The sequence below is a fragment of the Ambystoma mexicanum genome, chromosome 7p (genome assembly GCF_040938575.1).
Source record: "Ambystoma mexicanum isolate Mex_15411 chromosome 7p, UKY_AmexF1_1, whole genome shotgun sequence".
Lineage (NCBI taxonomy): Eukaryota > Metazoa > Chordata > Amphibia > Caudata > Ambystomatidae > Ambystoma > Ambystoma mexicanum.
In genome coordinates, this window is record NC_090939.1 from 839,948,347 (window position 1) to 839,964,909 (window position 16,563).

The 16,563-nt window shown below is 43.4% G+C and overlaps 1 protein-coding gene across 1 annotated transcript in view; it reads left to right on the top strand.

The window, feature by feature from the left end:
* TMTC4 (transmembrane O-mannosyltransferase targeting cadherins 4) overlaps window positions 1–16,563 on the top strand; it is a 1,375,572-nt gene that overhangs the window by 1,011,838 nt on the left and 347,171 nt on the right. The gene's annotated exons all lie outside the window — the stretch shown is intronic.

Genomic DNA, 16,563 nt, shown 5'->3' on the forward strand with positions numbered 1-16,563 from the left:
TCTCAACCACCCTAGATATTTCGATTTAAGTGTTTTAATGGTTTTTGATATTTCAGATCCTAACTTTGTACTCCCTCCCGACTGCAATGTTTCTGTGATATCTTTTCTCAATTTCCTTTTTGCAACTTGTATTCTATTATCATAACCATGTCTGTGGGGGCTCCTATACTTTCTTTTCTTGAGTGTCACCTCTTTGATACTAGAGATCAACAATTCAAAATCGGTTATGAGTTCCACATAGACCACATTTCCATGTCCCTATCTCTCATAAAACACAGGCAGGGTTCACTCACACACAGTCTTAGCTTTCTCTAAATTAGTGGGATTCCATTGTATTCTGTTTGAGCCATTGTTCATACAATCAAACTGTCACCTTTCTGTATGGTGAGTAGAGCACACACTGGCATATGATCGCTCTCATCACATATCAGCACTGCCATATCCTCTACCAAACCAAGTGCAGCATCATTCACAAATATGTAATCCAGTGTAGATGCACTCTTCCCACTAACTCGCGTATGGGATTTCATGGCATCTCCATTGCAATGATCATATTGTGTGTGTACAAGACCTCTGCCCATCTCTTACCCTGTTTGTGACACTCCCCCAACTCACGTGGAGCAGGTACTCTCTGATCAGACAAATCTTACACATTTCCTGGAATTTTAGCATTAAAATCACCCACAATTATGATCGGTGAGATCTGCCTCATGATGTCTCCAACTTTACTCATGTTCTCAATATGGGCCACTAGGTTTGGTGTGTCATATATATTTATGAATATTAGATTCTGCTGTGCTAACAGTGGACATTTAATATTTACTGCCTGCACCATACTTGTGGACTGCATATATCCACCACCAACCATGGGTGTCGCACTGTCACTAGGAGTCCTTCCTTAGGTCTCCCTATGGGTTCCTTTCTTGCCATGATATGGTGAGTGCTATGGCTATCGATTTCATACTCCGAGGTCATCCATGTTTCTTGCATGGCCACAATACTATAGAGGTTTAAATTAGACAGAAGACCGTCCTCAGCAGTTAGGTGGCCATGGCCCCTGCTATTCCAGGAACAAATTAAACTATTGCTAACGTCAATTATTTGAGAAATGTGCCTTAGAGGCTTTGAGAAACCATTGCCAATATCCATTATTTTCTGTTATTTCCTCATGATTTAGTCGATTGTCATTCTTATCGTTAATGATGACATTTACATTTGGATTTTTCCGCTGAGATTCAATCTTCTTCGCAATTGAATTTATTTGTGACCGAGGTTCATAGTCCGACTTATCAGGACTTTTATATTTGACAATGGGCATCTATATTTCGGCCTAGTGATATCCCTGCTTAAAAAGGTCGACTTCATACCGCAGGATACGATCTATAATACTCTCTGATTTAAACCATATGTTCAATGTCACATTTTTCCTATTACCCAATTGGTCTGCCACCATAATGTCATCAGTGTTAATCCCCCGAAATGGCACAATTCCATGAGATACCGAAAGCACCAGGGAGGATGGCTATCTATGCCAGAAATGGGCCTCATTTGTAGGGCTTGTACTAGCTCATCTGTGTCTACCTCTGCTCTCATCACATTCTCTTTGCATTTGTCATTTTCATTCATGTTTCATGGGCTAGTTTGCTATGCAATTTTGACTGTCACATCTGCACCACCTTTATCCAATACTCGGGTGCGCCCAGTTTCCTTCGCTTTATCCCCACCATTTTCTCTAGTGTCACTAGGTTCAGTTGTACATTCACTACCAAGCAGACATTGCACTGATTCCAATACACAGTCTCTAATATCTGCTACCTGTGATTGCTTGTTCTTGCTGCTTCTTTCCAAAATTTGATTCGCGTCATTCACTTCATTGTTGGGCAGGGTCTCACAAACGTTAGTGGGTTCACATAAATATTGGCGAACACCATTTGTTTAGAGGCATCTTTCCACCGACTGCCATAACAATGTGGTTTCTCTCCATCTCACTAACGGACAAATCTATCCTCTTCGCCCAATTTATCATTACCAGTTACATGTGTACCCTCCTCTGCTTCTTAACTCGACATACAACTACTTTGTTCCCCTTCAGTGATTGCTACATTTTTATCACTTATGTTAATACAACCATTTCTAGTTTTCAATTACTTCCTTTTATCATACATGGCAGCTTGTGCAATGTGATTCTTCTTCTTTTTCTTTATTTTCTGGCTATTATTTACCAATACTTGTTTCTTGGTCTCACTATGCTGCGCTGTCTCATCTATTGGGGTAACTGTACCTTCTATGACTAGAAATGGTGCAGTTGTTGTCTGAGGCGTTGCACCAATCTGGGCTTGATTTCTTGAATCTACTTCATCACATCTTCCTCTATCATCATCCTTGTTTCCACCATGCTGCCATAGATCCCCATTGGTACTCGTTGCACAATCTCTGTATGTTTTTGTGGCCCAATGTATGCTTTTGTGTAACAACAGTGATTGGATGTCTTTTCCACCCATGCACATTGTTTCACCAGATTGGTCAGGTTTTCAAAAACTGCAAACATTGCAGTCAACAACATATTGACATCACTGATGTTGGCATCTATGGACAAGTCTAGAGTCATTGTATACTTGTGTCGCACTACTTGCCCACCCTCACCCACATTTACCAGTGGGTCTAGTATTTCACCAGAGTCATCTTCAAGCAGACGGCAAGGCTTCATCACAAGTCAGCTGCTTACAGATATTACAAAATGTATGCAACGTGATGGAAAGTACCACCTACCATTAGAAAATGACCATTACATATTTGTGATATGCTTGTGATATATGATATGATATGATATGGCATTTGTAACGCGCCTATACACAAGTGTTTCAAGGCGCGACGAGGCAGGGGGGGGGGGGGAACAAGGGGAGACCGACAACGATCTTACTAGGCCAGGTGTCATTCAGATCGCGCAAGTGCGAGGGGAAGGGAAAAGTGCATGGGGGAAAGGGAGAGGGGAAAGTGCAGTACAGGGTTATAAGCATACAGCATACAGCATACAGGATAAATAACAAGGGCCAGCTGGTGGCAAGTGCGAGGTAAGTGCAAACAAGTGCTGGGAAGGGGGGCTGTATGGATACAGACACAGTCCCGTAGTGCAGGGGTTGCCGTGGAGGCAGTGCAGGGGAGAGTGGCTGGGCCGAGAACGGTGAATGGCCCAGTTGCAGATTCAGTGCAGTTTCAGTAGTATTAGCAGGGGAGAGGGGGAGAGAAAGCGGAGGCAAAGAGGAAGGTTTTGAGGTGCTTCCGGAACCGGAGTTGGTTCTCCTCAAGTTTCAGGGAGGTAGGAAGGCTGTTCCAGAGGGAGGCCCCTGCAGTGGAAAGAGATCTGCCCCCAACTCGTTGTTTGGAGAAGCGGCTGACCCTGAGGGAGTTGGAGGCGGATGAGCGAAGAGCTCGAGAAGGAAGATATTTAGGAAAAGAGAGTTGAAGGTATTTTGGCCGAAGGCCCCAGACGCCCTTGTGGACAATGCAGAGGGTTTTGAACTTGATCCTCGCAGTCACTGGGAGCCAGTGTAGTGATTTCAGTCCTGGAGAGATACGGTCCCTGGGCTTGAGGCCAAGGACAAGTCTTGCAGTCCTGTTCTGGATGAGTTGCAAAGGGCGGAGAGTAGAGGCGGGCAGATTAAGATAGAGGCTGTTACAGTAGTCCAGCTTAGAGAGAACCAGGGCTCTAGAGACAGTGAGCTTCTGGGGGAAGGAGAGGAAAGGAAGGATACCTCTGAGGAGGTGTAGCTGGTAGTGTGACTTCTTAGATACGTCGGATATGTGAGGAGAGAAGGAGAGTGTGGAGTCGAAGATGACCCCAAGGTTTTTTGCCTTGCAGGTAGGAGTAGGAAGAGAGCCCAGAGAGGCCGGCCAGAGAGCAGCAGGGAAGGAGGGAGTGGGAGTGCCGATGAGTAGAATCTCAGTCTTACTGGCATTAAGGCAGAGGTCGTTGGCGGCACACCATTCCTGGATAGCAGAAAGACAGTCCGAGATGAGGGAAGGAGAAGAGGAGGCCGAGGGTAGCCTGAAAATGAGTTGGGTATCATCCGCATAGCACTGAAAGTAGGGGCAGAGAGCGGCGATGTGGTGGGCGAGAAGTGCCAGATACTGGTTGAACAGCCAGGGAGAGAGGCTTGTGGCTTGTCTATATAAGATGTACCCTGAGGCTAACGCCCCAGAGCTCTGTTTGACAACTGCTGCCACTTGTCATTCTGTGCTTCTCTAATTATCAGCTAATAATTAAGTATATGCTGTTTATTTTCGATCTAGAGATTGTTGTACTCATCAACCTGGTGTCTTGTCTCTTTTATTGCTGTGGGGTTTCAAGGAACCAGCACTTTGTGGGGTCCACTTCAGCTGGTGCCGTGACCCGTTGTTTGTTAAGAGCGTACCCACAGAGACAACTCTTATGGCGTGGCAAAGGCAAGCCACAGAGACAACAGCCTTTCCCTGGCTGTCTGCATACAGCCAGCACTTGCCCACAATTTCCCCTTTTCGCACCATGTACTTGTGAGGGTTTTCAAGGGACTTTCATGCACACCGCTTTGCTGCATTGTGAATGTTAAAGTGTTTATTTTTCATTTTATGTACAACTGCATTTGTTCGTGTTTAATTTAGTTGCTGGATGTGTTCCATTTGTGTTATCTCATGGGCCATGCTGGAATGGTTGGGGACATGCCGATGTCTCTTGTTTGCTTTTGAGATTTCGTATTCAACACGCCATTGCTGTCTGGTTGTGCATTTTGTAAGGCTGCCGGTCACCTTGTATTTATGGTTTCTGATTTTTGGCTCACTCGTGTCTGTGTCAATTTTGAGAGTTTTGTCTCTCTGGCTTGCCTTTACCACACCATCAGAGTTGTCTCCGTTGGTATGCCGTTACCACAAATTACCTTTGTTTTCTCAAGACGTCTTTCTAAGTCCTGTATTATCGTGGAATGTACATATTCCCTCAAATTGCCTTATCCATTAGTGCACCTACTTCACTTTGCCATGGTGATTTTTTTGCTTCACTTGCCATGGCGAGTTTTGATTTGTGAAATGAATTGCATGAGGGTATCTTCACTGCCCTTTCCTTGCTACATACACACTAGTGCCCATAGATAGCTACATGCTTTGCGAAGCACGTTCGATGGGTTGGACATGATTGACAAAAAGAATATATATATTACCAAATTCCGTGATTTGCCACCTCTGCACTATTTTTATCTATTGCAACACCCGGAGCCTTGCAGTCTATATGTATGTTTCTTTTTACGGCTGAAGAGGCAAGCTGCAGAAAATACTCAGCCAGGAATTAGTTAAGTGATTTCTGTTTTAGCTGAAGTGACTTAGCTGTTCATCTGGTCTCATCTTGTTTATTATATTTTCAATATATTCCACGACCACTATCACCCCTTGCTTGCTCTTGTCTGCCCTTCTTTACCACCCCTCTTGTTTGTGTTTCCCCCACACCAACGGGGAACACCAATCATTTGGTTGTATGTAGACACCTGCTTGGCCCGCACCACTTGCAGACCCTTCCCCCCCTTGGTATCTCCCCCGCTCTTTCCCTTCCTAGACTACGCCATGGGATCTGGGTCCTCCAAGACAGGGCCGCCAACACCCGCTGTTGGGACCAATGCTTTCTTTATGTATTCTACTTAATGGGCGTTCACATGTCGGTATCTCAATGATTGGCATTTTTTTACACGTGTCAAAAGACATTTCAATGGCCTCTTGATGGTTAGTTTGATATGGATCACCTTGTTATCTTGCACAGGGCTTTAGAACAGAGAAAGCCGAAGGTTTCCCAGAAAACATTGGTCCACTTACTTTGCCACCAAGAATTGACAAAGTGGAACAGAGATTTGTAGACTAGATCTCTCAGGAATACACAGACTAAATTAGCGAAGGAACTAGAACAATATAAGCAGTTTTCAAAGGCCGACCGGCTAAACATTAAACACACCAAAGACCCATGCCTCTACCCCAGCTTGCAAGCAGACACCGATAAAATACACCTCAGCAGAGGTACCTAATGCCCCGCCTGTAGATTTCCTAGATGAACTACCGCCTTAGACACCACCACTAGGGTTGCCACCCACCGCCAAACACCCCCATCCCAACCTCTGCCTCCTCAGCCGGGCACCCGACCTATGCCCCCTCTCCCTCCACCATCTCACCTGGCATACCCAGGATGACATATCTACCTCCACACTTCTAGCCCCACCCCTCCTTCCCACCCACTATTCTTCACACTGTACATGTGCTGCCACTAAACCTCCCCCTCTGGCTTCTGTCAAGGCATCATGAAGTAGACACACACAACTGAATAAAGCTTGGGCTATTAAACTTTATTAAATCAAAGAGTGTTGGAAAAAGGCCTTATTTGCTCTATACTTAGGTGGGATTTCCCTACCGAAATCAAACTAAGGATAGTCTGTGTCACGAAGTCCAATGCAAATGTCTGTCTGTGTCCAAAACCTATACTTGCCCTCGCATCTAATTGTATACAATGTGTAGGGTTGTCAGCATCAAAATAAGCAGTGTTCAAATAAAAGTCCAGAGCTTCTTCCAGCTCTTGGTTTGTTAAGGATTTCCTTTCAAAATTTTCAAAATGCAAAGGGAGTCCCTTCCCCAAGCTTTCAAGTCTTCCAACTTTCCAAAACAACACAATTCCTTGGAACACTTTGCAGCTCCTCTGGTTTGGTTTAAGTTCATATAGTTCCGTTCACACAAGATGTCCTTTCTTATTCAAACACAAGCTTCTTTGTGGGTGCTTTAAGTGGCTTTTCCATAGATGGGTGCAATCGCTCTAGGCACAGTTCTCGGACCACACGGTCCACCCATTACAGGTCATACAACCGACATATCTTACTTGCTGCTTCTTCATGTACATGTTGCCACTGCTTCATCTTTACAGTGGTGCTTGGTTCATTCTCATTTCACACCCTCATGATGCTTTATCATTGCTTGCTTTGCCACCATTCATTTGTTGCATTTTCACATACTCTCCTGGCTCTTGCCAATGTTTGTTCACTCAAGTTGCACAGGTCCATATACTCTTATGGCTCTTGCCAATGCTTGTTTTCCAATGTTTGCCTCACACTGCAGCTTGGCCTGATCACGCTGGTTCCCTTTCCGTAGTCCACCACCGCCCTCCAGCTTCCTTCAGCCTTGCTTCCCACTGCATACACTTTGCATCTTCCAGGGGTTCTCGAGCACTCTGTCTGTCATGCCGCCTTCCAGGCGAGGTCTGCTCTCGTCCAGCAGTCTGTAGACCTGTTTCCGCAGCTGATTCCATTTTTGCCATACTTCCTGCTTTTAAACCTCCAGCCAGGTTGATTGGCCCAACAAGGACTAGACCGCTTATTGCTGACTCAGGAGTCCTGCATTGCTCTTTCTGGCCTCCACGTCCCAGTACATAACTGTGTATGTGTGTGTGTTAATAAAGAGAGGATGCATTTCTCAAGTTGGTCTCTTCCTCTTCTCAGTAGCAAACTGGTGTCTATTGGGGGATGATACAGGGGACAAATGGGGAAGGGATTGACAATAGCCTATAAAGCTTTGGTGAACATTGGACTCATGGTGAAAGGGGAATGCAGGATACTGTGTCTCACCTAAGGGTTCCTCATCCCCACTACCCCAAAGCATCCTCTACCCAGGTGGTCCTCCATCGCATATCCACCCACAGGGTCAAGATCCGATAACAATGGCCTTTCCCTGGCCACTTTGGAGGAGGATATATTGGGGAAAGGAGTGAAGACGCCCTCAGATTCCTCACACTTCTTCCACCCCCATCACTGCGGCCAATCGCCAACACCGTCACAGCTTAGAGACCCAATTGTCACTGGCCTTCCTACGAAAGTATTGTGCCTCGGCAGACCTGGGTTCCCCTGCTGCTATTGCCGCTATGCTCTTTCTCACTAAGCAAGACTTACAACTGTCCCATTCCTCCATGTCTGAGCCGTCATCGCTGCACATCATGGAGGCCTCTTCAACCGCCACCTCAGACACTGCCCTTATGCCCTTCCACACATATCCACAAGTTGATGTCCAGACACCTCCTATGAATATTTGCACTTCATGGAGCTCTACTGATTTATACGATATGACACAACAGTTTCACGCCCTGCCTGACAATCCCACAGCATTCATGGGACACTTGAACACTGTGATCATTTGTAATGAACCTACTATTGCTGACCTCAAACAGCTCTTATGCGCAGAACTAAATGACACTCTAAGGTTATGGACAATCTGCAGTGGCCAGACACTTTGTCTAATGGTACTGACATTACTGCCAGCGTTACTGCCCTCAACACCCTCATCAAACAAATGTACACAATCAAATCTGTCTAGATTAACTGATTGTTTCACTAAATAATCTGATATTGGCAATTATGGGGAACAAGCTAACCCTGCTATGGTGTCTCATTTTGTACTGGTCTCCTCCCTGAAATCTCTTAACAATATTCAAAACAACCACTCTGTTTTGCATCAACATAGTTCCCTCATTTGTAATTGCCTACCAGTTTGGGAACTCAATTGTTTCAGGTCGAACAGTTGCGAGCCATTCCTATTAGCATTTGGTAGCATAAATCCTCTATCTTACCCTGAGGGGTTACACCTACAAATTGAAGCTGTGTTCAAATTTTTTTTAGAAATGGGTAAGGCCATGGTAGTGCACTTGGATTTAAGTGGTGGCTCGTCAAACTACTGCCCCACAAATCCGCTTCAGGGGTGGGGAGCGCTTCTTTCACATTCTTGCCTGACCCAGCACTTAACCCAAATACTCTAGAGAGGCACTTAGATGACTAAATTCCTTGGGAATTTACACACTCCCTCTCATGAAGAACAAGATCCACTCCGTCTCTTTTATGGGACCAATGCAGGTCAGTGCATCGCCAGCAATTATATGTATTATATATATATTTACTCCTTACTTATCTTTGTTCTCTGTGAACAATTCTCTGTGAATATATTTCTCGAATTCCGTCGATTTTGGGCGGGAATTAGGTGTAGCCGCCAGAAATGGATACTGAGGCCTCACAAAAGCTATACAGTAATGCCTGAATAATACGGGAAACTGATTTGGCCCCACTGAACCTTTTTACTGGATTTATCCCTGACATGTACGATGTAATTCTATACCTGCTTGTTTCACCTGATCAGATGCCCCATATTTTCTACATAATATTTTGCTATCTATCCATTACAGTCCGTTCGCTACATCATCTGCCCGCTGACAAAGTTCCCTTTATGCCCCAACAGAAGGAACCATGTTGGCTTTTTTTTAAAACACTGAGGTGGAATGCTACAGTATGAAACTGGTTATAATTACAAATGATGTCTCATCCTGCAAAACACCCACCTCTGCACCTTCACTCTAATTGTTATATTTCAAAAGACCTCATTGTCTATGGACATAACAGTCTTTCTGATACTGGACTCTGTTTCTTTCATGTGACCCGAATTATTTGTTTTTCGTTGTCACATGTATACGTTTCTTTGTGGATCATTGCTTTGTCACATTTTTAGCTTAGTTAAAATGTTCTTTTACTTTTTGTTTAATATTTTGTAGAATGGTTACCATGATTAAACATGTCTGTCAACATATTTACCAAGCTCATGTATTTTTACTTTATTAGCATTTTGACTTTATCCAGTACAACTTCGGTACCAATAGGGAGCACTTTTTTGATCTTCCGCTAGATGACCATGTGTGGATTCCTCAGATTAAATAATGCCAGTGGCAGAACATTTTTGGAGTGCTTTTTAGGTGGTCAGAGAAAAGCATCGCCCCACTGATGAGGCTTAGAGGAGTGACATGTTGACATAGTCATTTAAGGTAGCCTTAAAGTAACTGGTTGATAAATGGTACTCCTCTACAAAGCATGTTGTTTTATACCTAGGACAAACCTCAGCGGCTGCTGGATACTGAGGAAATAATTTCAAAAAGGCCACATCTCCTATCATCCAAGTTGTAGGAGCTCTAAAACAATTTTATTGTGTGTTTGGAGTAAGCATGTTTGGCGTGTATTGCTTTGTCTTTTGAGCTAAGATGCTTGTTTCTCTATTTTAAAGGCATGAAATATGGGATATAGCAGCCTCAAAACAGATTATTGCGCAGAATCACAAATTCCATACTAGGGGAATGTGGAATTCAGTCTCTTTGGTCCTCCATAAATGCTCTCCATTGTATTCCTAAAGCCAAATGTCATAGTCCATATTTTGATGAAAGTACTGTAAAATAACAATTTCAAATACATTCATTTTGGCTGCATTTGGAGATGTGTTATTCTTGCCTTTAAAGTGTTGATCTCGTAGACATGCAAACTCGGTCTTGTATGAGGCATATTTGTGCCAGGCAGATCTTGCTTCTGTCAATATTTGCTGTTGCTTGAAGAGGCAATAAATTGTTTCTCCGGTTTAGGTAAGGATATTCAATTTTCAGGATGTCAGTAGTCTAAAAGGCCCACAACCTAAAAGGCATTGGGGGTAGTGCACTCTGTCACATACCTTTTTCCTCTTCCTCCCAAATGAGTGGTTTCATTTTTGTTATGTTATATTTTAAGAGATTGGCTCTGTTTTTCTATTGGGACTTAAAGTATGGGAGACTGGAGGAGCTTCTCTGAATATGGATGTATGACATTGTGTTTCCCTTAAGCAGATTTGATGAAACTTCAATGTAGAACAGGGCTGCCCATGATAAGTCGTTCTTTCTTACTCTTTAACAAGTGCAATATTAATTCTGTCCTATAGTGTAAGTGGTTATATCTCAGGATGTAAAAACATTCCTTTAATTCACAGGAATTTATGGTGGGAATTGCTCCTACGTGGCATTTCACATGGCCTCCTCTGTGATGGTATTGATGGTAACATGACCATACTACTGCCTGAGTGCTCTCCATTGTATTCCTATATTTGATTCTCTACTACAAGCAATGTTTCCATTGGTATTGCTTCCTATAGAGGTGGTGTTATACTGCCGTGGATCTCCCCTTGGAGCTTAAACCTTGTTTCTCTGATGTTTGTGACCGGTGTCTGGAAATACTTGGGTATGGTTTATTACTTTTCAAGATAATTTCTGTAAGACATACATTTGTTTCTTTAATTCAGGTCTTATTTTCTTCAGCACTGGAGTGAGCTGTCACACGCAGGTGGTATTCAGTTTTGGGAAAAAATGATTATTTCAGCATGCTCATGTTTTCCTTCCATTTTGTTTCAGGAACACAAACGCCAGCTGCATATCTTTGATATGATGGCGAGGGACCATATTATGGCTTTGCAGCGAAAGAAATGGGACACACCTGGAGGTCTTCAGGTTTCCTAATGAATCTTTGTTTGGATCTTACAATCCGCCATTTGTAACTATGCCAAGAAGGTTTTGTCTGTGTTACTATTATTGGCAGTAATTCGATAGAGACAAGGACCTATTGGTTGATTGTGCCAGATTGCGGCACAGAAGCCATAATCTGGTGAAAAGTAACAGTTGGGTGTAATGCTCCTCCATTTTTTGAATTAAGTTTGACTGTTCCTATACTTTGTTTTAAAAAGAAACTGTTCCTGAATGGTTTTGATTTAAAATAAATGTATAGGAAGAAGTTGAAACTTGCATGTCATTGCACTGCATTGAAAGTTCCATTAAACAACAGGTGCGTTTGGGGGTTTGGATTGCGGGTGGGACGGGGAGTGGAAATCTGGTTTGTGGGGAGCAGGGACAGGCCAGCAGGGAACATAGTTGCACTACTTTTTATTGTACACCTCGACCATTGGTCATAATCAATGCCACAATCATGGTTGTCCATACAATTACATTCTTGTTCGAGACATTGTTAAGTCCCACTCTCCTGATGTACCTGTAGTTTAGTTTGCTTATTTCTTCCCTTCTTCATAGGATTGAACTTGAACCCTGCATGGTCTCTATCTGGTGTGTTTGTCCTGGGGCACAGTTGGATTGTAGTAACATGCATCATATCTCAACACCACAATAGTTTTTCACTCTATATAGTTGCTGTCACCTATAGTTAGCTTTTTGCCGTCTGATTGTTCATTCGTATTTCTCTTGTATTTTCCACCAGGTGGAAGTGCTTTTCCAGAAGTCATTTAAGGATGCCTGTTTTGGTGTGTATCACAGGTTGGCCAGAGTTTTATCAGAGGTCTAAATGTCTAGAGCATACATTCCAACTCTGGCTTGGTTAAAAATTCACTTGTTCTGTTTTTCGATTGTCTTTTTTAAAATTATTTTTGGGGGTGTTTTCTCCCCAAGCCCCCATCATTTACCTATTTGTTGTTATTCCCGACCCTTACCCCTTTATATGCCCTTCCCCCACCCCCCAAAACATTTCAAAACGTTTTTTTTCCTGCAAAATTTCAGCAGTAAATCACTGGTCGTAAAAACGGGTGTCGATGAAAGGACATCATACCCACGAGAAGACCTTGGTCTCTGAGGAACAAAGCTAACATGTGGGTTGATATTTCTCAATTCTAGAAACAAGGTAAGCGTGAGCCGTCCCATTAATGAATTGATGGAACAGGCAACAGCGCTTACAATCTATACTGGCCACAAGGGGCAGTTGATGCTGCGTGTTTTGTAAATCAGAAACAGTCTCGTTTCCACACCCCTAATATAGGTATCAGTGCTGCATTTTGTGCCTCGCGTAAATGCGATAAAAGCATGAAATTGACACGGCATAGAGAATATTACCGTAATCAAGCCGTAAATTAGTCAGATCCTCAACCTCCCTGGTCTTATTCCCAAGAGAAACAAGAAACGGGAAGGGTTTCAGTTACTGGCGATTTAACCACTTTTCTGAGTTTGATAAATAAGGGAGAAATTAAATTACACCAGAACTCAAGAATTTAAAACATCTTTGGCTTGGATGACAGGAAAATAAGCTGGAGCCTCTCTGACCGGGACTTCTCTGTGATTGAGTTCCTCCTACGTTTATAAACTCTCGTCTTTGCCAGCATTAAGAGCTTGATCCACTTGACAATCATCCCCTCCTCCAGAGCAGAAATACAAGGGCTCAGAGTGTCAAGTTGGTGCTGACCATTGTTAGTGGAGCAGTACATCTGAATGTCATCTATGTAGGAAAAGCATGACAGCCCATATATGGGAATCCTGTGAAGGGAGGCACAAATATATATTTATTTTAAGGGAAAGAGAGTATACCTGTGGGACTCCAGTCAATTATGTACCAAAATGAGAGAAAAACACCCAGACCCACATCTGGGGATGTGTCCTCGAGAGGAGTCATGCTTGTGCATTCCACATAGTGCTCTTTGATAGGCATTTAATGAGGATCTTAAATTTAGCCATATTGAAAGCTAACAAGAGGTCTAAATGGACTGTTAAGGAATCTGCCCCTTAATCTGCAATTGACAGGTTATTATCCCTTACATTAGGGAAAGCAGACTGTTCCAGATCGTGGCCTGAACAGAAGTTGGAAAGGGTGAAGTAGCTGTTCACCCTCTAGACTGATTTTAATTCAGAAGCCACCACACCCTAGAGCATGTGATCCAGTTTTCCTTTCCCTAATTCCTAGAAGGACTTGTTCTGGATGTCTTCCAAAAGGCAACGACCAGCAAAGCATTGGCCTGAGCACATAAAGCAGTGATCGTATCAGCCACATATTCTTTGAGGTCCACGGGGCTATCACTTTGTGTCAGATTAGGGTTTAACAGTCCCTGCAATCGCTTACAGAGGCAAATTTATTGGTGTAAAGTTCCTGACATACTTCTTCAGAGTGAGGGAACTCTGATGGAGTTGGCTGTGGTGAGAGCAATTTCTGCACTGTAGCAAACGAGTCGCAAGGATGAAAAGTGGCATGCAGAATGTTGGTGTGCCAGACCGTCTGTGTAGCCTTTCAGTGCTCGATGTTGAGGCCAGTAGAAATCTGGCATGGAAATTGGGCATACTTTCCACTATTATTTACCTCCCCGGTTTGCAGGAGGTGTAAGAAGTTGCACGGAGCATTTGTGGTTTCCACAGTGGCAACATGCAGTAACAGCCACTGCAGCCCAGATTTGTTGCCACACCTTTGGGCCAAGTACACCACTTGCCGTTTCTTCCAAAAGTGTTGCTGAGCCTCCTGATGTTAGGCGACACTTTCAGAAGACAAGAAAAGCAAAACAGTGGTAAAGTGGAACAAACTAGCAGTCCCATGATTGACTGAAAATATTTATTGTCATGTTCCTGTTTGTTTTTATTTCCCTAAATTTTCTGTACCACGGAATCCTAGACTAAACCCAGTTCGGGCCCAAATTATAGATTTTTCTTGCACAAAGATAGCCAGGAACACACCCTTACAAGATGGCTGTGAAAATTACAAACACTGGTATTTATTCTAATTCCCTACACCTCACGCACCCACGGGATGGCAGGCAGCTGCAAGAGAATTCAGAGTGGAATGTTTGCATATCCCAAGGAGTCCATATTAGGAAATGGGCCGGAACAAGACTGAGCTGAGCTCTGGCAAAATGTGTCTTGCTAGAGTGCTGCCTGATCTCTGCTCTGTCCCCAGCCAACCTCGATTCCTGTTTAGCTGTCCAAATTGGTATTTTATGCACGTCCGGGTTACTATTTGTATCATGCTTCTGAAGCCTATGTTACGCCTCCAGGGGTGATCACAATTTTACATCTGCAATACCAAGTTCATGAGTGAAGCAGGCTTTGTTAGGCTTCCCACTCGTGGACATGGTGTAAGGGAGGGTCATGCTGGAAGATAGCCTCCCTGCCGCCCTCCATCTTGAGACTGATCTTCATAAATTCCGAAAACTCCTCAATACCTTCCTCTTCTCCTCTTCCTTCTCTCTCCCTCTATCCTGCTAACCTAGTTCTCTGCTCTTTGCCTCTCTCCCTCCTCCCCTTACAGCCTGCTGACTGGCTGCCTGGTGTACCTCAGTCTCACAGGTCCCGGGCACCCACGCCAGTCCTCTTTCGCACTTGCCTCCGGCCCTTGCACCCACCCAGACTCACTGCACTTGAGAAATAACCAAAGAGGGTTGCTCCCTCTGCGCTTACCCCAGTCTCTACTGACCGGGGGCACTTGGACATCCGCCCTCCCTGTGACTGTCTGTGCACTTTTACGATCCATACGCACTGTGCCTGAAGATCCTTTGTCTGTTCTCCCTTGTCTTCACCCCCCCTAATTGCACTGGTAAAACTGCAGAATCGCTGTCAGGCCTATTTGTTGTATCTCAACTGTTATATGTACTTTATGCACTTACTCTGCCTGTGCAGACTATTATCGTCTCCGAATTTCAAGGGCTCTGAGCGACTGTTTTTTCCTCATGTTCCCACCCTCCTTGAGCACTTTGAAACACTTTCCAGTGTATAGGTGCTTTATAAATAAACAATATCATACCAAGATGGTAATGTACCACTCCACAAGCCCTAATGCAGCACTCCTGCCATTGGTCTTACCTGAATATTGCATGTACATTGTTGTTCGGTAAGATTTGACTTGTTTGTAATCAAGTTTTGCTCTCTAAAAATATTTTTTCAATTATTTTAAAAAATATATATTTTTATTGAGTTTTAAAACACAAGCTCAACTGGTTATCATCATTGATACATTATACATAATGTTCACATATAACCCCCATCGCTTCCCCGCCCCTCCCAAGACCACAATCTGTCCTTCGAATCTGACAGTACCAGGCTCCGGTTGCGGGCTACCTGCTTCGTCCGTGGTAGCATCGTCTTTCCTTGGGTTGAATAATGGCACCGTGAGCGCCACCAATTGTTGTAAGTCTTCGCTGATGTCTAGTAATATTTTTTCAATTTATCACAAAAACCATCTAGTAAAACTGCCCAATTTAGCGTTTTATTTTGGAATTTCAACTCTGATGTATTCAGGTTTGTCAGGCGACTCAGAGCCATGTTAAACTGAACATGTTTATCTCCTTGATGACTTGCAGGGGCTAATTTGCAAAGATTTGTTCCATGAGTAAGTAAGTTTAATTTGCACCTGAAAACGTCATACCTTACTCATGAAACAGTTGCTCCAAATTCAAAAAAGGGCTGAGGATTGAGACACAGAAGGATTTTCAACTTTTCTATTGGCTAATGCAAGACAAAGGTGCTTATAGGGGCATGTTAGGGTATGCCAAGGAGGGGTGGTCTGAACAGGTAAGAGGTGGCATATTCCCACTATAGTGTACCTGTACATGTATTACCAACTTTTCTAAGTTATGTTTGAAACATTTGTGAATGCAATTAAGTTACACTTGAGCATTGTGAGTGTGAGTTGTGAAAGTGAATTACATGTTGATATGAATGAAGTAAGAAGGGATATGTAACAGAAAAGGATTTTCGAATAAGAGAAAAGACTGTATAACCAATATTGTTGTACATTTCATTCCTGCCTGCTATGCAGTAAGTTACTGGGGGCAAGATAGTCCCCGCCATACCTCAAATTATGGGTATGAGTGGACCTTTTTTGTGTCTCAAGTGCAATTTGCACATGTTTTCCTACAGTATTATTTATTATACATCTGATTTCTTTGTGAATACCCTTTTGAGGTGTAAGTTACAAGCACACTTTGGGGTAACTG